The sequence below is a fragment of the Tamandua tetradactyla genome, chromosome 2 (genome assembly GCF_023851605.1).
Source record: "Tamandua tetradactyla isolate mTamTet1 chromosome 2, mTamTet1.pri, whole genome shotgun sequence".
NCBI classification, from domain to species: Eukaryota; Metazoa; Chordata; class Mammalia; order Pilosa; family Myrmecophagidae; genus Tamandua; species Tamandua tetradactyla.
In genome coordinates this window covers 60,235,839-60,260,000 of record NC_135328.1, presented here as the reverse complement: position 1 = coordinate 60,260,000, position 24,162 = coordinate 60,235,839, and the positions used below count along the sequence as shown (strand labels likewise).

The following is a 24,162-nucleotide window of genomic DNA, read 5'->3' as shown; positions in this document are numbered from 1 at the left end:
AACACAAGCCACAAATGAAAAAATAGATAAATTGGTCTTCTTCAAAATTAAAAAATTTTGTACTTCAAAAGACATTTTCAAAAAAGTGAAAAGACAACCCAAAGACTGGGAGAAAATATTTCAAATTATATTTCTAACAAGGTGCTTCTTTCCAGAATATTTAAAGAACTTGCTCAACTTCAAAAGACAGATAACCCAATTAAAAAATAGGCAAAGGATGGTTTGCTAAACCCCAAACAACATCATACCTGTTAACTCTTAAGAACACCTAGGATTTGAACTGAGACTCTATAAAAGTTTCATGCACTGAGTTCACTTTCCTGGAACCTTTAATTCCAGAGGGTTCCTAGGCCAGATCAATCCTGAAACCCAGAAGGACCAGCCTTTCCAAGATTATCAACTAATTACATTCCCCTATCCTTTAGAGTTGATGCCCCTTCTTACATGAAAAAATCACAACAGGCATTGTGTAAAGATCCCTATAGATTGGGAGAAGGAGCAAAGGGAAAGGAGGAGTTTTAACAGAGAAAATAGGATTTAACAAACACGTATGACTGCTGAATCATTGTATTGATATTTCTTCTAGTCTCTGTGTTTTTTTGTTTGTTTATTTTTAACTTTTTTTATTGTATAGTATAACATGCACAAAGCAATGAAATAAAAAAGCAATAGTTTTCAAAGCACTCTTCAAAAAGTGGTTACAGGACAGATCCCAGAGTTTGTCATGGGCTACCATACAATCCTCTTATATTTCTCCTTCTAGCTGCTCCAGGACATAGGAGGCTAGAGGGCTTAAATATTTTTTTAGCATCACAATCGAATTTTTCCTTCTATTTTTGTGAAAAATAACATATATATATAAAAGCTATAAATTTCAAAGTGCAGCACGATAATTAATTGTAGAACATGCTTCAGAGTTTGACATCGGTTACAATGCTACAATTTTAAGTTTTTACTTCTAGCTGCTCTAAATTACTGGAGACTAAAAGAGATATCAGTTTAATGATTCAGCATTCATATTCATTTGTTAAATCCTGTCTTCTCTATATGACTCCACCATCACCTTTGATCTTTCCAGCCCTCTCTTTGGAAGTGTTTGGGCTATGGACATTCTAAATTTTTCCTATTGGAAGGATCTGTCACTAATACGGGGTAGGGAGATGAAACTATCTGATGTTCTGGAGAGGCTGTATTAGGTTTCAGGACTTATCTACACCAGGGACCCATTTGGAGGTTGTAGGTTTCTGGAAAGTTACTCTAGTGCATGGAACCCTTGTGAAATCTTATAAATTGCCCTAAGTGTTCTTTAGGATTGGCTGGAGTGGTCCTGGTTGGGGGTTGGCAGGTTATGATAGGTAGCAAGGTTTAACTAAAGCTTGCATAAGAGCAGCCTCCAGACTAGCCTCTTGACTCTATTTGAATTCCCTCTGCCACTGATACTTTATTAGTTACACTTCTTTTCCCCCTTTTGGTCAAGATGAAATTGTTGATCCCATGGTGCCAGGTCTGAATTCATCCCTGGGAGTCTCTCCCACGTCTCCAGGGAGACTTTCATCCCTGGATGTCATGTTCCACATAGCGGGGAGGGCAATGATTCCACTTGCAGAGTTGAGCTTAGAGAGAGTGAGGTCACATCTGAGTAAAAAAAGAAGTCCTCCAAAAGTAGCTCTTAGGCATGCCTATAGGTAGGCTAAGCTTCTCCGCTACCTACATAAGCTTCACAAGAGTAAGCCTCATGATTGAGGGCATGGCCTACTGATTTGGGTATCCCTAAAGTTTGAAACAATGTCAGGGGATTCCTTGATGGTAAGATTTAATAGTTCCATATTCTTTCTTACATCCCTCAGGGGACTTTGCCAATACTTTTTGATTATCTGCTTAACATACTCTAGGATGTATCCAGGCATTACAATAATTTATTCAGGATTAAAGGACCTCTTTCTTATTTTAGGCTCCCTGTGTTTCAGTTGTTCAAATGAGCTATTCAGATAGGTTGAGTTAGAATATGCGCTCCAGAAAATTTCAATTCCAGATCAAATAAACCGTTCTTCCATTGGTCTCAAAGAGTATGTGTGGTTCTAAAATATAGACACTGTCTTCCTTACCTCCATGTTTGAATTACTTTAATCCCAACCTGTTCAGCTTCATTCTTATCTCTAAATTTCAGGTTAAATATATAAAATAGCCTCCCCAAATCCAGAAATAATACTTTTACCACTCCAGACTTACTGTGTCTGCTCTAAAAGCTTACAATCTAGGCCCCTGTTTTCTTAAAAGCATTTCTAAAGGTGACCGTACCATTCTTGTTCTTTTGTTTCTGACTTATTTTGTCTCGCCAAATATCCCACATGTTCATTTGCATCATTGCATGCCTCATGACATTGTTTGTTTTGTAGTAGCACAACCGTCGTTCAAAAGTATACACCATTGTTTGCCAATCTACTTCTCTGTCAGCGCATCCTTCAGCCACCTGCATTCATCGGGCGTCTTGTAGAGGGCCCAAAGTCCACAGTCCATCAACATTCTCAATTTTAGATAATTTCATTGTTCCCGAGAAAAAGAAAACCAATAAACCCACCCTCACCAAATAGGAAATCTAAACTATCTCTTAACTCTTGTCCCTCCCCCCATTATTTACCTCTGCTGTTGCTGTGGTAGTGCTGATGGTTTCCTTCTGAACATAGCTCATAGCATGCAATAGCAGTTTTCCCCCTGTACCCTAGACTTAAACATTCTTTGTACAAAAATCATATCTTTGAAGTAATTATTGCAAGAACTAATTCATATTTCTAGTGTGAATCAGTGGGACATGTAGGTCTATACAACCCCTTTCAATCTTGTTCATCTTCAATATGGTAATATTACTTATAGATCCACTAGAGAACCACCTTCACTCCTATCTATTCTCTTACATTGGAGTTCAACCTCATTAGCTAATAGTTCACCCCATTTCTAGCTTCTATGTATCTCTAAGTCCCATATTCTGTATTATAAGTCTCTGATTATACCTTTATGCTGGTCATAAAAGTAGAATCATACAGTATCTATCCTTTTGTGTCTAGGTAATTTCACTCAGCATTATGTCCTCAAGGCTTGTCCATCTTGTCATGTACTTCAGGATGTCATTTGGTCTTACTGCTGCATAATATTCCATTGTATGTATATACCACATTTTGTTGATCCACTCATCTGATTGGTGAGCATTTGGTTTGTTTCCATCTTTTGGCAATTGTGAATAATACTGCTATGAACATCGGTGTGCAAATGTCTGTTTATGTCATTGCTTTCAGCTCTTCTAGGTATATACCAACTAGTGCTATTGGTGGGTCATGGGGCAACTCTATATTTAGTTTCCTAAGGAACTGTCTTCCATAGTGGCTACACCATTGTACATTCCCACCAGCAGTGCATAAGTGTCCCAGTTTCTCCACATACTCTCCAAAATTTATAGTTTCCTGTTTGTTTAATAGCAGCCATTCTTATAGGTGTGAGGTGGTATCTCATTGTATCTTGGTCTGCATTTCCCTTATACGCAATGAAAATGAACATCTCTTCATGTGCTTTTGAGCCATCTGTATTTGCTCTTCAGAAAAGTGCCTATTCATATCTTTAGCCCATTTTATAATTGGGTTGTTTGTTCTTTTGTTGTTGAGTTGTATGATTTTTTTGTACATACAGGAAATCAAACCTTTGTCCAATATGTGATTTTCAAATATTTTCTCCTATTGAGTTGGCTACCTCTTCACCTTTACAACAGAGTCTTTTGAAGTGCAGAAGCATTTGATTTTTAGGAGTTCCTATTTATCTATTTGTTCTAGTTTGCTAGCTGCCGGAATGCAATATACCAGAAATGGCATGACTTTTAAGAAGGGGGATTTAATAAGTTGCTAGTTTACCGTTCTAAGGCCGAGAAAATGTCCCAATTAAAACAAGTCTTTAGAAATGTTCAATTAAATGCATCCAGGGAATGATACCTTGGTTCAAGAAGGCCGATGACATTCAGGGTTTCTCTCTCAAGTGAGAAGGCACATGGCAAACATAGTCAAGGCTTCTCTCTCAGCTGGAAGGGCACATGGTGAACACAGCATCATGTGCTAGCTCTTTCTCCTGGCTTCTGGTTTCATGAAGCTCCCCAGGAGACATTTTCCTTCTTCATCTCCAAAGGTCGCTGGCTCGTGGACTTTCTGCTTCACGGCGCTGCCGCATTCTCTGCTCTCTCGCAATCTCCAGCTTCCTCCAAAATGTTTCCTCTTTTATAGGATTCCAGTAAACTAATCATGACCCACCTGAATGGTTGGAAACATGTCTCCACCTAATCCAGTTTAACAACCACTCTTGATTAAATCACATCTTCAGGCAGATGAACTAATTACAGTTTCAAACATACAGTGCTGAATGGGGATTAGAAGAAACGGCTTTTACAAAATGGTATCAGGATTAAAACATGGCTTTTCTAGGGCACATACATCATTTCAAACCAGCACACTATTTTTTCTTTTGTTGCTTGTGCTTTGGGTGTACAGTTTAGGAAGCTACCTCCTATTAGGTCTTGAAGATGTTTCCCTATATTTTCTTCTAGTAGCTTTATGGTGCTAGTTCTTATATTTAGATGTTTGATCCACTTTGAGTTAATTTTTGTGCAGGGTGTAAGATAGGTGTCCTCTTTCATTCTTTTAGCTATTGATATCCAGTTCTTTCACGCCCAATTAATGAAAAGACTATTTTGTCCCAGTTCAGAGGATTTGGGGGCCTTGTCAGAAATCAGTTGACCATAGATTTGGTGGTCTATTTCTGCACCCTCGATTCGATTCCATTGGTCAATGGTTCTGTCTTTGTGCCAGTACCATGCTGTTTTGACCACTGTGGCTTTATAGTAGGTTTTAAAGTCAGGAAGTGTTAATCCTCCCACTTCATTCTTCTTTTTTAGGATGCTTTTAGCTACTCAGGGTCTCTTTCCCTTCCATATGAGTTTGGTAATTAGCTTTTCCAAATCTTCAAAGTAGGTTGTTGCAATTTTGAATGGTACTGTGTTGAATCTGTAGATCAGTTTGGGGAGAATTGACATCTTAACTTTATTTAGCCTTCCTATCCATGAGCAGGAAATGTCTTTCCTTCTATTTAGATTTCCTTTGATTTCTTTTAGCAATGTTATGTAGTTTTCTGTGTACAAGTTCTTTATGTCCCTAGTTAAGTTCATTCCTAAGTACTTCATTCTTTTAGTTGCTATTTTGAATGGATTTTTTTTCCTTAACTGACTCCTCAGCTAGGTCATTGCTTGTGTATAGAAAGGTTGCACATTAATTTTATATCCTGTGTCCTTGTTGAATTTGTTTATTAGCTGAGATAACTTTGCTGTAGATTTCTCAAGATCTTCCAAGTATAGGGTCATATCATTGGCAAATAATGAGAGTTTTACTTCTTACTTTCCAATTTGGATGCCTTTTATTTCTTTGCTCTGCCTGATTGCTCTAGCTAGAACTTCTAGCACAAAGTTGAATAATAGTGGTGACAGTGAGCATCCTTGTCTTCTACCTAATCTTAGGGGGAGAGCTCTCAGTCTCTCTCTATTGAGTACAATGCTAGCTATCAGGTTTTCATATATTCCTTTTATCATATTGAGGTAGTTTTCTTTGATTCCTATCTTTTGGAGTGTTTTTATCAGAAAAGGATGCTGAATTTTGTCGAATGCTTTTTCAGCATCAGTCGAGATGATCATGTGATTTTTCCCTTTCAATTTGTTAATGTGCTGCATTACATTAATTGATTTACTTGTGTTGAACCATCTTTGCATTCCTGATATAAACCCCACTTGGTCATGGTGTATAATTCTTTTAATGTGTTGCTGGATTCGTTTTGCTAATATTTTATTGAGAATTTTTGCATCTATGTTCATTAGGGAGATTGGCCTGTAATTTTCCTTTCTTGTAGCATCTTTACCCTGTTTGGTATTAAAATGATACTTGCTTCATAAAATGAGTTTGGTAGAATTCTTTTTTCCTCAATCTTTTGGAAAAATTTGAGCAGGATTGGTGTTAAGTTCTTTTTGGAATGTTTGGTAAAATTCTCCTGTGAAACCATCTAGCCCTGGGCTTTTCTTTGTAGGAAGATCTTTGGTGACTGATTGAATCTCTTTACTTGTGATTGGTTTGTTGAGATCTTCTGTTTCTTCCTGAGTCAGTGTAGCTTGTTTGTGTGTCTCCAGGAATTTGTCCATTTCATCTAAGTTGTCTAGTTTGTTGGTATATAGTTGTTCATAGTATCCGCTTATGATTTCTTTTATTTCTTCAGGGTCTGTGGTAACGCACCCCTTCTCATTTCTGATTTTGCTTATTTGCATCCTCTCTCTTTTCTTCTTTGTCAGTCTTGCTAGTGGCCCATCAATTTTATTGATTTTCTCAAAGAACCAACTTTTGGTTTTATTGATTCTTTCTATTGTTCTTTTGTTCTCCCATTCATTTATCTCTGCTTTAATCTTTGTTATTTCTCTTCTTCTATTTGCTTTGGGGTTAGTTTGCTGTTTTTTTCTCAAGTTTCTCTAGTTGTGCTGTTAAGTCCTCTATTTTTCCGCTTTCTTTTTTCATAATATAGGCATTTAGGACTTTAAATTTCCCTCTTAGCGCAGTGTTTGCTGCATCCCATAATTTCTGATAAGTTGTATTCTCATTTTTATTCATTTCCAGATAGCTACTGATTGCCTTAGCAATTTCTTCTTTGACCCACTGGTTGTTTAAGAGTGTGTTATTTAATCTCCATATATTTGTGATGTTCCCATTTTTTGGTGGTTATTGATATCCAGCTTCATCCCATTGTGATCAGAGAAAGTGCTTTGAATAATTTGGTGTTTTTAAAATTATAAAGACCTGTTTTGTGCCCCGGCATATGATCTATCCTGGAGAATGTTCCATGAGCACTAGAGAAGAATGTATATCCTTGTGCTTTAGGGTGCAATGACCTATATATGTCTGTCAGGTTTAATTCATTTAACAAGTTATTTAACTTCTCTGTTTCCTTGTTGATCTTCTGTCGGATTGTTCTGTCTGTGAAGGAGAGTGATATATTAATGTCTCCTACTATTATTGTTGAAACATCTGTCACTCCTTTCAGTTTTGTCAATATCTGTCTCATGTACTTTGGAGCTCCTTGATTGGGAGCATAAACATTTATGATTGTTATATCTTCTTGGTGAATTGACCCTTTAATTCATGTATAGTGTCCTTCTTTGTCTCTTATGATGTATTTACATTTAAAGTCTATTTTGTCCGATATTAATATTGCTACTCCTGCTTTCTTTTGGTTACAGCTGGCATGGAAAATCTTTTTCCATCCTTTCACTTTCTATCTATTTGTATCCTTCTATCTAAGATGAGTCTCTTATAAGCAGCATATAGCTGGATTATGTTTCTTAATCCATTCTGGCAATCTGTATCTTTTGATTAGTGAGTTAAGTCCATTAACATTCAGAGTTATTACTGAAAAGGTGTTTCTTGATTCCGCCATCTTATCTTTTTTATTTTATTTATCAGATCTGTAAATTCTTTTCCCTCTTTCTCTTTGTATTCTTTAAATTATCCTTAGTGGTACTCTTCAAATCTGTGCCTTCTTCCAGACCTCCCTCTCCTTTTTTTTTCAACTGGTAGAACTCCTTTTAGTATTTCTTGTAGGGCCAGTCTCTTATTGACAAAGTATTTCAGGACTTCTTTGTCTGTGAAAACTTAAATCTCTCCCTCAATTTTGAAGGACAGTTTGGCTGGGTACAGAATTCTTGACTGGAAATCTTTCTTTTTCAGGATCTTAAATATATCATACCACTGCCTTCTCACCTCCAGGGTGCTAGTTGAGTAGCCTGAACTCAGTCTTATTTGGTTTCCCTTGTATGTAGTAGATTGTTTTTCTCTTGCCACTTTCAGGATTTTCTGCTTCTCTTCAACATTTGACAGACTGATTAGTATGTGTTTGGGGAAGGCCTATTTGGATTTATTTTGTTTGGAGTTTGGTGGGCTTCTTTGACTTGTATATTTATGTCCTTTATGAGGGTTGGGAAGTTTTCTCCCATTATATCCTCAACTACTCTTCCTAGCCCTTTACTCCTCTCTTCTCCTTCTGCAACACCAATGATTCTTTTATTTGTGCACTTTTTTTTTGTCTATCATTTCCCTGAGATCCAATTCAATTTTTTTTTAATCTTTTTTTGCCATTGGCTGTTTTGAGTCTTAGAAGTCAATTATCCTGTCCTCTATATCACTTATTCTTTCTTCTGTCTCTTCAAATCTGGTAATCTCATACAAATTCAAAACTAGTATGTTCTTTATTTGGTCAACTGAGTCTTTAATTTCTGTAATATCTGCTATTTTTCTATTTATTCTTTCAAATTCCTCTTTATGCTCTTCTCCTGTCTCCTTGATTTCCTTTATGTTGTTTGCTATCCTGCTTATTTTATTAAGTAGAGTTATATGAACATTTTTGATTAGTTGTCCCAACATCTGTGTCTCTTCTGGTGTTTTAATTTGGTCAATAGGCAGGGCTATAGCTGTCTGCATTGTGATATGCTTAGCGATCTTCTGCTGTCTTCATGGCATGTAAATATCTTGATTGACTTGCTTTGGGAGTTGATTTCTTTCAGTAGTCTAAGTCTTTGTGTTTGCTGGGTGGTTGTACAGCAGGGAGCAGGGAAGGGGGTGGGGCACTCAGTGCGATGATTTGTTTCAGGGCAGGGATAGGCACAGGTTGGGGATGTTACGCTGATGCTTGTGAACATGGGCACCCAACATCCAGGTAGGATGTAGCTATTGTGGGTGCACCAGTCTGGGGGGCGTAACCCTGGTGGGCGCTGGTCTATGGCATGGGGCCCTTTGTATGCATGCGTAGAGTTGTGACAGCAGGTCAGCGTTATGCCTTCATGGATTGGGGGCAGCTGTGACCTGGCTGCACAGGTCAGCACTTTCAAAGCTGGGAAGCAAGGCTGAGGACTGTGCGCATGCATGGTTCTAGGACTGCTGTAAAGTACGGTTCCCAGAGCTGAATGATGTGATTGGGGTCCGGTGCACATGCTTGGGCCTAGAAGTGCCATAAATGGATGTGCAGAGCTCAGGAGGGGCAGGGTGAGGCTTGCGACACTATGGGCGGGGGGGTGGGGGGTGGGAGTAGCCTGGGTATGGAGGTTAGTACCCACAGCCTTTATGCACTGGCAACAGCCTGCAGGGAGCAGGGAGTGGGAGGTAGTGCTCGGGAGGTTGCAGGAGAAGTGGGTTGGGCTGCACTTGGGGTGGGAATATGGGGCATGTATGTGCACTGGGGGCTGGTGGGGTGGGGGCACCTGAAGCCTGGGGAATGGGAGTGGGTGACGGGGTTTGGGTATGTGGTCTGTGAGGTAAGTTGCCAGTCATGGGGCTGCACTGGTGAGGGTAACATGCCCAAGGAATGTGGACTGGCTTACTTCCTAGTCCTGTGCTCCCATCCGTGCATTCCCATGGGTTCCACACCTCCGCGCCAGTCTCTAGCTTTCTACCTCTCAGTTCCTTGGTCTCTGCAACTGGGCTGCCCTATGTGGTACAGAAGGCTCTCCCAGATCAGCCACACTCCCAAATTTCTGCCTCAGTTGCCCTCCTGTCCCTTCTCTAACTTTTCCATGGAGCAGGGCTAATCTTGAGCTACTCTATTCTGCCATCTTCCTGGAAGTCTAGTCTCTGGTGTTTTTTAAGCAACTAGAGGGAAAAATCTGAAATAGTGGGATGGTAACCATTACAAACCCTGAGATCTGTTCTGTAACTACTTGTTGACGTGTACTTTGAAAATTATTGCTTTTTCATTCTTTTCTTTGTATATATGCTATATTTCACAATTTTAAAAAGTTTTAAAATTAGGCAAAAGATTTGTATAGACATTTCTCCAAAGTAGACATACAAATGGCCAATAGGCATGTGAAAAGATGTTCAGCATCATTAGTCATTAGGGAAATGCAAATGAAAATCACAATGAGATACCCCTTCACCCCCACTAGGACAGCTAAAAGAAAAAAAAAACCAGACGATAATAAGCACTGATGAGGAAGTGGAAAAATTGGAGCCCTAATACATTGCTGGTGGGCAGGCACTTCAGAAAACATTTCGGTACTTCCTCAAAATGTTAAACATTTTGACCTAGCATTTCCACTTACACGTCTATATTCAAGAGAATTGATATATAAGTTCACACAAAAACTGTAATATGAAGGTTCATAGCAGCTTTGTTCATAATAACCAAAAAGAAACAATCCAAATGCCCATCAGTTGATTAATTTTTTAAAAAACTGGAATATTATAATAAAACAATGGAATATTATTTAGCCTTAAAAAGGAATGAATGTACAACATGGATGAACCTTGAAAACACTATACCTAGTGAAAGAAGCCAGACAAAAGAGGTCACATAATGTATGATTCCATTTATATAAAGTGTCTAGAATAGGCAAATCCGTAGAGACAAAATTAAATTAGTAGTTACTAGGGCCTGGGGGGAAGGAAAGAGGGAGTGAGTGCTAATGGGCATGGGGTTCCCTTTTGGGGGAGTTAAATTAGTGGTGAGGGTTGCATTGTTCTGAATATATTATAAATACTGAATTGTACACTTTAAAAAGGTGAATCTTATGGCATATGTCCATAAAGCTGATATTTTTTTAAATTACTACATTTAATATAAGGACGAAAAAGTGGCATATGAAGCCCTTTTGGATATCTGGCTTGGGCCAAATGCCCTCCTATCCCATCCCTCTCCCCCCCCCCCCCCAATTTGTGATAGGCTTTATTTTCTACTAGATATTCATGGTGCCTAACAATATTTGATAAAGAGTATAAGATTGGGGTGCACAGGTAGTTCAGTGGTAGAAAGCTCGCCTGCCATGTGTAGGAGACCCAGGCTCGATTCCTGGCCCATGCACCATAGGTAGGTAGATAGATAGGTAGATAGATGGAAGTAAAGTAAGTAAGTAGAAGTTCAGTAAATACATGTAGAATGAATGAATGAATTATGGTGGCTAAAGTAACCTTAGTCCTTGTTCAGCAAATCTACTGCATACAGAGGCTTCTTTGCTTTAATCAAAAGATCCAGTGAATTTAGTAACATTCACAGAAATTCTAGCCTGACCCCAAGATTAGTTTGGTTAAAACAAGTTTTAAAGTACAGATGACAGGATGGTAATGGTGGACCAGATAAAGGTCTTACAAAAAGGAAGATCTATGAACTGTGCTATGAAGCATAAGTAGGAATTTTAAAAGTTAAGATGAATATATAAAACAATAAAAAATAAAATAGCAAAATAGATATTTAAATCACCCACAATCCCACCTGCCTATCCTTTCTGTTTGCATGCATATAAAGATATTGCATGAATATAATAGTAGCATTAAAATTATTTTTTTTGTTCTGCTTTCCTTTAATTAACCTCATTTCATAACATTTATTCATGTTGCTACTTAGGCGTTATGATTCATGGCTTAGTGTATTCCATTCACTCTGTAAAGTTCTATCACTGGTAGTCCTTTAATGTCATTAAAACATCAATGATATTACAATCATTATTTTTAAAATATGCTTATCTGATAAAATCCCAATCCCGAATTAACATAACCCCTCACCTTCTCTGTGTGTGGAGAAAAATTGTACAGTCCAACAGATTCAGTATTATTCTGAATTCATCATCACCAAACTATTTTGGCCAGCAATATTGTATTTTTCTATGAGGTTGCTCCTCCGCTCTGCAACAAATATGTCATACCTTCATTACTCTCCTCAACCTCTGAACTTCCTTTCCTGCTTCTACTCTCTATTGATGACCTTGACTCATAAACCTCAGAAACAAAAAAAAATGTTATCAAAGATTAACTCTTTCATCTTCCTGCCACCAAATCTGTAAATGTGTATGTCGCCGTCCTCTACTCGCTATTGCAATGGAGGAAGTGTCCCACCTCCTTACCAAAGGCCAATCCCTTCCTGGTGCTCTGGATTGCACACCCTTGCTCTCTATCTTTTCAGCCATAGTAGTGCCCTGAAATGCACACAAGTTGATTGCCTACCCAACAGCCATTCCTCCTTTGAAACAGAATGGAGTTTGTTTAGGTATCCACCTCTCTCCCCACAATGCCTCTGACTGGTAACATACCTGGATGTGATGATTGAGACTGCAGTAGCAATTCTGTGACCTAAGGATGGAAGAGCTGAATGACGTGTTGAACCTCTTCATTAACTAGCACCACAGTAATCCTTCCTCTGGTATTCTTAATATACATGACAATAAATTTCTTCTGTTGTTTAAGCAATGTTCAAGTTGATTTTTTGTCCATACACAGAGTATCCTAAGTTATATGAAACAAACTTACATTCTGAGTAAACCTATATTCTGAATAAAACATGATTGTTTTACAAATGAAACGTCAAGACAATTCTCTGATGCTACTCCCGTTTCCTTCCACCTCTTTTGATCTCTTTGCTGTTCCTTAATTTACCCTATATAGAAATTCTGGAACTACTACTGCTTCTCAGAGAAGTATATTCATCATATACAGAGAAGTATATATTCATCATTTAACGCCTCTATTTTCTATACCTTTAAAATCAGTGTGGAGGAAGTTATTTTTTTTAAAAAAGTGTGTGTATGTGTACATTTCCCAGAGCTGAAGTCTCCAAATTGAGTGCCTGGCACAACAAATAAAAATAACCCATCCTAGGTTACCTCATCATGAAAATTTGTTGGAATACTAGGAATATAGGGAAGTTTCAAAACTGTTCTTTAAAAGTTATATAGAAATGATATGCATGTATCAGGAAACAGCCAAGTCTCTTTAACGTTTTGCTCCTCTCTTTAACAGCCAACCTTCATTGGCCACCCGTGCTGTCACTTCCTACTCAATTTTCTACTCACTCTTGAACAACCCCAGTCTCCTTTAGTTCCTACACCTCCCTTAAAAATATTAGTGTCAAGATCGCCAGTGAATTCCAGGTTGACACATATGATGGACACTTTCAGCCACCCTGGCTTTCTTTCCGTTTTTCTACAGCACCAACCACAGTCTTACCTCAGAATCTTACACACATGTTGCTCCTTCTACTGGGAATATACTTCCCACTCCTCACCTGTTTAACTTCCACTCACCTTTCAACCCTCAGCCTTAACATCATTTGACCAGAGAGGCCTTCCCTGACCCACCCAATCTTAATTAGGCCCCCTTAATACCCTGTACTTTTTATTCATGCATTTATCACAGTTACAATTAAATTTTTATTTGTGTGAGTATTTGTCTGCCTCCCCCCACTAGATTGTAAACTCCATGAGGGCAGTGATGATGTCTATTTTGTCCACCACTGTATTCCTATCAGTAATCTCAATTCCCTGCCAAAGGAATATTTTCCCAAAAATTGAATTAATAGCTACCTATCATAACCTGCCAATCCCCAACCAGGACCATTCCAGCCAATAGGGCAATGTATAAGATTGCACAAGGGTTCCAGGAACTAGAGTAACTTTCCAGAAACCTACAACCTCCAGATAGGTCCCTGGTCCAGATAAATCCTGAAACCTAGCCCAACTTCTCCAGAACATCAGATAGTTCCAGCTCCCTACCCCATATTAGTGACAGACCCTTCAATAGGAAAAATTTAGAATGGCCATAGCCCAAACACTCCTAAAGAGAGGAATGGAAAGATCAAAGGTGATGGTGGAGTTATACAGAGAAGATAGGATTTAACAAATGAATATGAATATTAAATTATTAAATTAATATCTCTTTTAGTCTCCAGTAATTTAGAGCAGTTAGAAGTAAAAACCTAAAATTGTGGAATTACAACCCATGTCAAACTCTGAAATATGTCCTACAACTAGTTGTGGTGCTGTGCTTTGAAATTTGTAGCTTTTTTGTATATATGTTATTTTGCACCAAAAAAAGAAGGAAAAAAAGTGATTGTGATGATAAAAAATATTTAAGCACTCTAGCCTCCTATATTCTAGAGCAGCTAGAAGGAAAAATATGAGAGGATCGTATGTTAGCACATGAAAAACTCTGGGATCTGTCCTGTAACTACTTCTTGAAGAGTGCTTTGAAAACTATTGCTTTTTTATTTCTTTGCTTTGTATATATGTTATACTATATAATTTTAAAAGTTTCAAAAGATTGAATTAATAGCTTTTGGAAGTAGTGTTGAAGGAGGGCCTACAATTAGACCACTGGCTGTAGAAATTAGAAGAAAGGATGGACTAGAGAGATTTTTCTAAAGCAGAATCTATGGGACTTGGGGAGGGTCACATGACATACATTTCTGGAAATACTTAGACCTTTTAAAGGGAATCTTGTCAGCCCATGGGTTTATATGGAGCACTTCTCTACTACGTTCTATTGATACTGAACAATTCAGGTAGTAATGTACCTAACCCTGCCCACTGGTGGGAAATTCTTAATTCAGTCTAACTTTCTTTCCATGTATTCCATTGGGTGTTTCTTGGGACAGAGTCATTTTATTTAACAACTGGCAGGGGGTACAGAATAAAGCCATGAAGAGCCATGAAGAAAGAATTTGTAGTATGCCTACCTTGAGAAGAGAAGCCGGGTATGACAGTGACAAGGTTCCCTGTTGTAAATTGAACAGTAGCACAAAGTCAATAGAAGGAATCCGGAGACTCCTGATTCACCGTTATTTTATTTGTCTTTTATTTATTTTATTTTAGTTGTCATTTACCAAGCCCTCACTAAATGCCAGTCATTGTACTAGAGGTTTTATATAACATCCCCCTAACTCCACCACCATTATACTCATCTTAAAGAAAAAGAAACTGAGGCTGGGGGGAATCAAATAAATTGCCCAGTACTATAGAATTTGTCCTTAACTACAGAGTTATATACTAATATTTTCTTAGCTCTCTTCATTGCCCATAAAGAAATAAAATAATGGCCGGCAGCTGGAAAGAGCACATCAGGGTTCTGCTTCTTTATTGTAATGGACAGTAATTTGTTAGCTGATTTATTTAATGCCTTAAATAAAAGTATGTAATATAAATTTAGGGTCTGAACTCCAGTAAAACGAATAGGAATAAAAGTAGAGCTCAACTAAGAGCAGGTTGCTGATAGATTCTAGTGGTTCTTTAACGGCCAGAGCTATCAGTTCGAACACAGATAATTTTAGTTGTCAATACAGTATAAAAACTCTGACTAATAAATATGCTATTTGGACAGAACTGGCTTTTCTGATTTTTCTTTATTTCCTTTGAATACAGCACATTCCAAAGTCAGTCCCACTTAATAGTTTGTATAGTTATAGTTATATAGCTGCTTTGTCTTCCCAGGTGTATGCTCCATAAGGTCAAGAATCAGCTCTGTTTAGTTCAGATAGCACTTGGTAGGTGTTCAGTTCTGTTGATTGATTCATTTAGTCCTTGGGCAAGATTGTGGCATCCAAGATTCACAGGACCATGAAATGAGTCCATCCATACATCTGCCCAGAACAGGGAAGGAAGCCCTTCCAGACTCCTGTTTGTGCTTCTGAATTGGGTATTAGATTTCCCAGGTCTGCCTCCTTTGGGTAGGACCCTAAAGGCTTGATGCCAGATGGGCTGTGGTTTTGGCAAAGGGGCTTGTTCTTGTTCTGAGACTTTGACTATAAATGGATCATGCTATTCCTGTCCCCAGGTGAACTCAGTGGGGCCCAAGCCAGAAATGGGAGCACAGAGTTACTGCCTTTTCTGCTGAACCTCCCTATCTCCACCCAGAGATGACTCCAGGCTAGCTTGACCAAGCAGGAAATTCCAAACCCTTTTCCTGAAACTCCAAGCAGCTTGCGGAGTCTCTCCAGATAGAGCTGGGAAAGCTCCCAGCAAGGACAGCCAGGTCTTATGTAACTTTATAGACTACCCTTTTTAGGGAAAAACAAACCGTTCTTTTGCTAGTGCTGGACTTTTTGACACACATCCTACATTCTTCCCTAACCCATTGGAAGCAGCTAACATTACAGAGTGGAAGACTGATGAGGTTAAAGGGGGAGATATGAAGAAAGAGGGAGGGAGGGATATTTGTCATTCTGGCTGGAACATGCTGTTCTGGTTCTCATGCTGAGCCTGCCACTTGAGCTCTAGCATTGGATGGAGCACAGTGCCTGAGTGACAAGAGCTCCAAGAGAAGAGTTGTGCCTGGGCATACTCCCCTGTAGATTCCACAAGCCAACCACCTCACCCTTTCTCCTCTTCAGCATCCCACTTCCCAGCAGGGAGGACTAATAGTAGGTGAGTGTAAATATATAGCCACAGCAACAACGAACCAAATCCTGCTCTAGGAAAGAGTTTTTCAAATTACATTTAGTGAGGATTAGTTCCTTCTCAGTTCAATTCAGTAAACATTTAAGCATCTATCCTCTGCCAGGCTCTGGGCTAGGCTGAGAGACTACAGTAGTGAGCAAGACAGTTTCTATCCTTAACAGGCAACCACGGAGGAAAGAGAAAATGTGTATATATAGTTGTAATACACTTCCTTGCTTTATAGTCCTTAGTGCTTTATGTAGTTCATGTATTCTTTTTTTTCTTTTTTTTGGTGGCAGCGGTGGGATAGTTCATGTATTCTTAACTCATATATAAAGGTAGCCATCAGGTTTATGTCCATATGTGAACCAATGTGCTGGCTACTTCAAGATAAAAATATAAGAAAATAATCATTCTTCAAGTATTATTTCGATAAATATTCATGAAAGGGGTAAGCACAGATTTCAACAATATTCTCGTCTTAATGTTTTTATTTCTATAACTAATGGAATTAAACTAATTTAAGGCATTTTAGAACTTTGAATATCATTTGAAACTTTTAAAATAGCATTTAGCTTTGTCAATGAATTATGATTTCCCCTAGGATATGTCAGTGCTCTTGGCTTCTTCCCTCTGACATAAGGTGTTAGGCACTCAATAGGCATTTAGTAAATGTTTCTTGTTCCAGTAACGGCATCCATCTTCTTTGGGGCTATGATGATGTAGTCATGTGGCCTAATAGGCTTTCAGGCCTGTGAGGATCCTAGAGAGCCCAAAAGTTTCCATTAGCCCATTTATTGCCAGAAAACTCAGAAAATACAAACACAGAGAAGAAAATTTGCATGTGCAGTTTTTTCTAATAAAAATACCATGAATTATACCTTGTAAATTGGTTTGTAAGAAAAAAATTTGTCATGGACATAAGTTCATCTCAGCAAATATACCAACAACAATTTTTTGTCTTGTAGAGTGTGGATTGTATCATAATTGATTTAACAATTTGCTAATGAGGGAATATTTACAATATTTTAAAAGTTATTTGTTTTTATAAATGGTGATTCAGTGATCATCTTTTTGTATATATTTTGTACTTTTGTCATGTTATTTCTTTTAAATACATTTCATAGAAGTAGATAAAGAGTATCCATATTTCAAAATTTGATATATATTGCTTGGCTGTCCTCTTAAAAATTTCATTCATTCATATTAGACATCTGCAAGGTATGACAGACAGTTGCTAGTTTCTGGGGCTATAATAGTAAATATGATAGACAGGCTTCCTGTCTCACAGAGCTTGCTATCTAATGTTAGAAGCTAAATGAGCAATTATAAAATAAGTACAGGAAAGTGCAAGGTGGTTTGGGAGCACACAGCCAAGGCACATAATGTAGGAAGACCCTTTGAACTCTTGATGTTTGTGGTAGTTAGATTCATTTGTCAGCTTGACCAGGTGAAGGTGCCTAGATCTATTGCTGTGGACATGAGCCAATGGCATGTGAACCTCATCTGTTGCTGATTACATCTGCAGTCGGCTAGGAGGTGTGCCTGCTGCAATGAATGTTTGATTTAATTGGCTGGTGCTTAAATGAAAGAGTTCAACATAGTACAGCCAGAACAGCTCAGCATACCTCATCTCAGCACTCACAACTCAGCCCAGGCCTTTGGAGATGCAGAAAGAAATCACCCCAGGGAAAGTTGTTGGAACCCAGAGGCCTGGAGAAAAGGCCAGCAGAGATCACCCCATGCCTTCCCACGTAAGAAAGAACCTCAGTGGAAAGTTAGTTGCCTTTCCTCTGAAGAACTAACAAAATAAATCCCCTTTCAATAAAAGCCAATCCGTCTCTGGTGTGTTGCATTCCAGCAGCTAGCAAACTAGAGCAATGTTTTAGCTGAAAACCTGAAGGATGAGTAGGATTTAGCCAGATAAATGGATTCCAATCAGAACAGATGTGATGGTATAACTTCAAGGTAACATGGGAGTAGCAAGAGATGAAACTAGAGAAGTCATGAAGGTTCAGAGTATGCCCTTAAGAAGTTTTGGATTTTATGGATTTTATGGCTATGAATACACTTGCATTGTCAAAGGCTGACTCTAGCTGGCCTGTGGTAAGGAACAGAGAGAGACTAAGAAGCTGATGTAGCAATTCAAATAAGTGATAGTATAGCTCAGTTTTGGGTAGTAGCAGTAGGGATGGAGAAGAATGGATGGAATTAACAAGACTCGATTATTTGGATGTTTTAGGATATATAAAGTAGAAACAAATAGAAGTAACAGAAACTAAGAAATAGTGACTTAAATGAGATGGAAAAATCTTTCTTAACAATAGCAAAACCATCCAGATATAGACAATCCTAGGCTGATAAGGCAGCTCTACAGTCATTAAGGACCCAAGCTATTTCTGGTTTGTGCTCTGCCAGCCCTAGGCCATCTTTATCTACTGCAGCCTTAGCCATCACATCTACCATCCTAGCAAGATGGAGGAAAGTAGAAAGAAGGGTGTACCCTTTCAATATAAAGAGACTTCCCAGATGTCCCATGCCACACTTCTACCACAACTTAATCAAATGGCCATACTTAACTACAAGGGAGTTGGAAATGTAGAATTTTTGTTGGACAGTATTGTACCCAGCTGAATATCAGGATTCTATTAATTTGAAAGAGAAAGGGAAAGTTAAGATATTTATTTGGCAACTCACAATCTGAAACCAGGAAAGGTGGGGAACTGCAGTTTTATTCATAGGAAGTCACATTGTTCACAAGATGAGAAAGATTACACAAAGATACATGTACACAGTTCAAAAAAGACTTATTTGGCCACTAGGCAAAGATTTAGCATATTAAGATCCTGTTTTATTCTTGTTGTAAAGAATAAACATGTGTTAAGTCAGATTAGGACCTACCCTAAGTGTGACTGTAGCTGTACTGATTTGGCCTGAATCTCTGCCACACGAAATTGTCTTGCTTATGATGTAAACTACATTGTCATTCATTAATATTCAGACTGTAGGAAAGGGCAGACCAATAGATTGCTGCTATTTAGATTAAAGTCTAAACAGGATGCAAATTAAAGTATTTGCTTCTTATTGTTCTCTACCAAAGATATTAACAGTGTATTATAGAAAGAACAAGGACTTTGGAGTGAGGTAGACAAGAGTTCCAAACCCAACTGCCCCACTTTCTAGCTCTATGATCTTGAACAAAGTTAATCTCTGTAAGGACTTAAGTTTCCTCAACTATAAAATAAGGATAACAATATTTACCTTGTAGGGTTATTGTCAAGATTAGAAATGCATTTATGACAAACAGCTAACCCAATGAATACTCAATAAATAATAGCTATTATTATTAAAAATATTAATCTCTAACTATAATAGTTCATAATGTGTGGAGAAGTATAACTCTAAAGATTCCTAAATCTTTGCACATTGTTCTTTGGTTGCTTCTATAGTTCTATAGCAATTTGGTCTCAGTTTACAAAGCCTGTAATATTTGTGATAGTGCCTAGACTCACAGTTGGACATAAGTCTTTGCTCAAAATGAACTCACCCCTACACTCTTGCCTTTTATTCATACATACTGTGTCCAAACCCATTTGTCTGCCGATATTGTTTATTTGCTATCCACAACCATACCACATATAGAAGTAAGTGGGGGGAAGGAGGAGAGATGTAGTTGGGACCTGAGCCAATTCAAGTGTGGGTTTGGAACCTGGGAGCATAAAATAATGGTCTTGGAGAGACATGGGGGTAGTATTATTAAGCAGAAATAGAAAGATAAAGACAGCTTATGGCTTGTTTGTACTCTAGAATGATAATGCAATAAGCTAAATTCCACAGATGCTTTTTGAAGCTCTTTATATGAGGTAAATAAGCCAGTCTGTCCATGTCAATACAAATAACCTCGAAATGCTTCCTTCACATTCCTCAGTGACTACTTAGAGTGGAGCCGCCCCTGAAATATCTGCATCAGCCCTATAGAAAGAGGAAAGGGGATCTGTAGGCTGGCCCAACAGAGTTGGAATTTTGGAATATAGACCTTGAATAGAAAGGCCTTTAAAAGTCTAGACTGGGGGTTGGTCAGCAAATAATGTCTCATGCCAGAGTGTTCTTGTACAGCCTACAAACTAATACAGTTTTTCATACTTTTAAAAGGGTTGTAAAAGGCGGCGAGGGGAAGAATAATAGGTGACAGACATATGAAGTCCAGAAAACCTAGATATTTATTATCTAGCCCTTTCCAGAAAAAGTGTGCTGACCCTCAATCCAGAGATATCTTCTCCAGATGGAGAGCAGGTTTCACCAGAGACATCAGAAGATATGAGTACCTCTTTTGAATCCCAGAGTAGGTACTTGCAGAAGAAGTGTCATTATACATGAAGAATATATTTCTAATTCTCTTTTCTAAGAGTTCTGGAGACCTGGTACACTAACCCCATACTGAGGAATTGCTAGGCTGAAAAGAGTAGAGACTTGTGTTGGGTTTAGGATACAGTATTGCCTTTTTCTGACTACGCAGTGGAATACCTTCCTTCACTAACTTTGCTTTCTCAGGCCTTTAGGCTGGGTCCAGTTTGTAAGTCCTGCTGCAGATTACTCTATTAGTGGGATACAAACTTCAAACAGTATCCTGGACCCAGGCATGGGGGAAGTTCACGACTCCTAGATAAAGTGGATGAGTGAAGGTGTTTCTTTTTGCTTGCCTATTTCTGCCTTCTCTGTTGCACATTAGTGGGAATCAAAATCTTTTTATGTCAAGGTAAGCAGATTCCTAACTATTTCAACTGTTGCTTAAACCAGAGGTGGGCATTGTAAGCCTAAAGAAGGGTACCCTACCTCCGGACACATACTAGGCCCACTTCCCAGGGTGGCCGCCAGGACCTGGAAGAGAGAAAAATCCAGGAGGCCAGGATTCTACCTACATGCATAGGTAACAGTTTTATTTCTGAAATACTTTGATCCAAAGAATTTATAGCTTTTACATGTCCTGCTACTTAGTCTTTTTTTTTTTTTAAAGGATGTCACCCTTTTTTTATTATTTTTTTTTATTTTTTACATGGGCAGGCACTGGGAATTGAACCCAGGTCCTCTGGCATCACAGGCAAGCATTCCTGCCTACTGAGCCACCATGGCCCACCCTACTACTTAGTCTTTTTGTTTACCAAAAGGTGGCTACAATTATCCCCTTTTCTAGATAGCAAGTCTAGAGCTTTGAGAGGATGGGAACCTTGCCCCAGATGACCCAACAAGTCTGAGAAAAAGCCAAGAATGAAAGCAGTGTTCTTATCCTTGGGGTGTCCTGCCACTAGCCTAGGAATGAGTAGCTTCCAGATGGGGCTGAGCTCAAACCCCATTATCTCTAGTGATCAAATCTGGTTGTTTCTGAGGCTGCATTGTGGCGTTAAGGTGGATAAGCCTTGAATGATAGAAAAAAAAAAATGTATTGAATGAGTGTTCCACCAGCCTGCTTTCTTGCAGCACTGGTTTCTTAACTGATATGTTGTGTCACTGAAAATTGTTATGAGTCAGCCACAGGCAGGAAGATGATGGAGTCACTGTTATTGTGTGCATGGCTGCTTGACTGCTTTCTTGGCATTTCAACATTCCTACCTGGTGTGTAGTACATTGTTGTCATTCCACAGCAGTCTGCTGTGCACATAGGTCTCATTAGTCCAGCGGGCATCTCTATCATCAGGTTTCCAGCTGTCAGTCTCCTTACACCCCTATCCACCTGATAGGGTAAGAAGTTGCCTCCCAGGGAAATGAGTGGAGTATCCACAGAGTTCCTGATACTAGGATCAAAGGGTAAGATCCCAAACAGATGAGGCTTGGAGTCTTGATGTTTCTATCCTATTGTGCCAAGTCTAGGAAAGAAGCTCTGGCCAGATTTCCAAGGAATTTGATGTACCTGCAAAAAACTTTATGCAAATCAATTAAGGACCAACCTAGCCCATCTTTTGTCTAAAATATCCTATAAAACCCTTCTAAGCAGGCTGCTTCTTTTTCTTTACAGTGTCAGCACTCACTGTATTAATCTGGGACTTGTGACTGACAAGGCTGAGCTGCTGGTTAGTTGAGTGGCAGCCTTTCCTTGACTTTATTCAGATCATTTCAGTGCATCTAATTTGTGTGTGTTTCTGTGTATATGTATGCTCATTCCAAAACAACATAGTAGATCTTTTGTCCAGGGCCTACCGGACTCAGGAGAATGAAATGAACATTCAATTTGCAGTTCACCTAGTCCCAGAAATTTGGGGCTTGGTCCTAGGCCTCCATCCCACTTGAGACACTGGACATATGGCAGCTCTGTTTCCCTGTTCCTGTTCATGCACTACTGTTTTCCACAAGACTTGCTTCCTCCAGAATCCAGCTAAGCAACATGGAGAAGCCTGGGGCCACTCCTAAGGCAGGAAGCTGCCCTAGATCTGAGCAGTAACCAGTAGAACTTGATACTGACGCCAGAGTGTAAAAATAAACACCTCCTACAGTGCTGTCTTAATCCATTGGCATCAGAGTTGCTATTATTAACCATAGGCCTCACAGGCAGCTGTGATGGGCAGACAACAGCCTGGACAGACCTATCCTGCCAGCTTGGATCAGACTGCTGCTCCTTTCCACCTACTGGGATCTGATCTGGGGCCCAGGAGAATCACCCTCAGTCTGGGAGCATGCCCCGCAACAGGTAACACTACAGAGGAATTAGTATCCTTGGTTTGGGAGAGCCATGAGGCTTCAGGGTCAACCTGCCAATACAGGATATAAGGGGCACAGGCTGACTGATTCAGTGCTGGTGCTGAGGAGGGAAGAAAGAAACAGGACCCTGTTTCCATTTCCTCTGTCTTTTTTTTTTTTTAGAGTTTTTGCCTGCTGATTCCCTGGACCTGGAGTCCTAAAGGGACCGGGAAACTGGGAAGGGAGAGAGAAAAGGACTCCGTTGCTCATCTGCCAAAGATACCATAGTGACCATGATTAAGCACTTCCTCGAGTCAGGCACTTTACATACAATATGATTTAATTCTACCCAGAGCTTTTGAGGGAAAATATTATCATTGCAATTTTACAAATAAAGAAGCTGACAGTGAGACTGAGTAGCTTCCCCAAGTTCCACATCTGGGAAGTAGTGTGTCAGATCTGAGCCCAGACCCGTCTTAACACCAAAATCCATGCCCTGAGTGGTTCCAGAACCTAGGCTCCTGGGGACTCAGGGCCCAGGCCAGGTGCCAGCCACCTGCTTTCTAAAATCTTTATTTAAGTAAACATCAATTTACTCTCATTTAAGTCTTATAATTAAAGTAAGTACCATTACTGGGATACAGAAATGGTCTTTGCTACTACCTCCTCGTAAGGCAGACCGAGTACTCTTACCAAGCACAGTGAACAGACCTCAGGGAAATGTCATCTAAAGTCTACTGGAAGTTGAGGCATCTCCAGGAAAAGGCTTTGATTCTGACTGGGGAGTCTCAGGGACCATGACCCCTCTGCTGAGATCATGGCCATGTTGGCACCTGGGACCCAAGGGAACAAGGCTTGGATTGCCTTTTGGCAGGCTTTCTGAGGGAGGTGTGTACTTGAATGGAAGTATCTCCTTGAAGAGCCACTAGACTTTTCTCCCCTCTTTATCCCACCTCCCTCCACCTTCCCCACCCTGGCCCCACAACTGGCTATATAATTTAATCTAGATTCTTCTCATAGCCTACTTCACTGTGCATATGTGGCCTTTTATTTACAGCTTTTGACAAACTGATTGGATAGCTGTTTACCAGCCTGCATGCCTCAGGGTGCTGCCTGGGTGGTTGGGGAACAGAGAGCACTCTGGCCTTGCTTTCTGGGGCCTGAAACCAACAGAACCAGCCAAAAAAGAAAAGGGTTGACTGCACTGAACAGTCAAGAAGAAGCATAGGGGTTCTTTTTGACCC

The 24,162-nt window shown here is 39.3% G+C and overlaps 2 protein-coding genes across 6 annotated transcripts in view; one reads left to right on the top strand and one right to left on the bottom strand.

Annotated features, from left to right (window-relative positions):
* SIT1 (signaling threshold regulating transmembrane adaptor 1) overlaps positions 1-24,162 on the bottom strand; it is a 256,827-nt gene that overhangs the window by 132,398 nt on the left and 100,267 nt on the right. The window lies entirely within an intron of this gene.
* Positions 1-24,162, top strand: part of RUSC2 (RUN and SH3 domain containing 2) — a 72,482-nt gene that overhangs the window by 14,809 nt on the left and 33,511 nt on the right. Inside the window, exon 2 of one of the 5 annotated variants that reach the window (XM_077147771.1) lies at positions 22,781-22,928. The exons of the other annotated variants lie outside the window; for them this stretch is intronic. The gene's annotated coding sequence lies outside the window, so the exon portion shown is untranslated. The remainder of the gene's footprint in view (positions 1-22,780; positions 22,929-24,162) is intronic. 5 annotated transcript variants of the gene reach the window in all.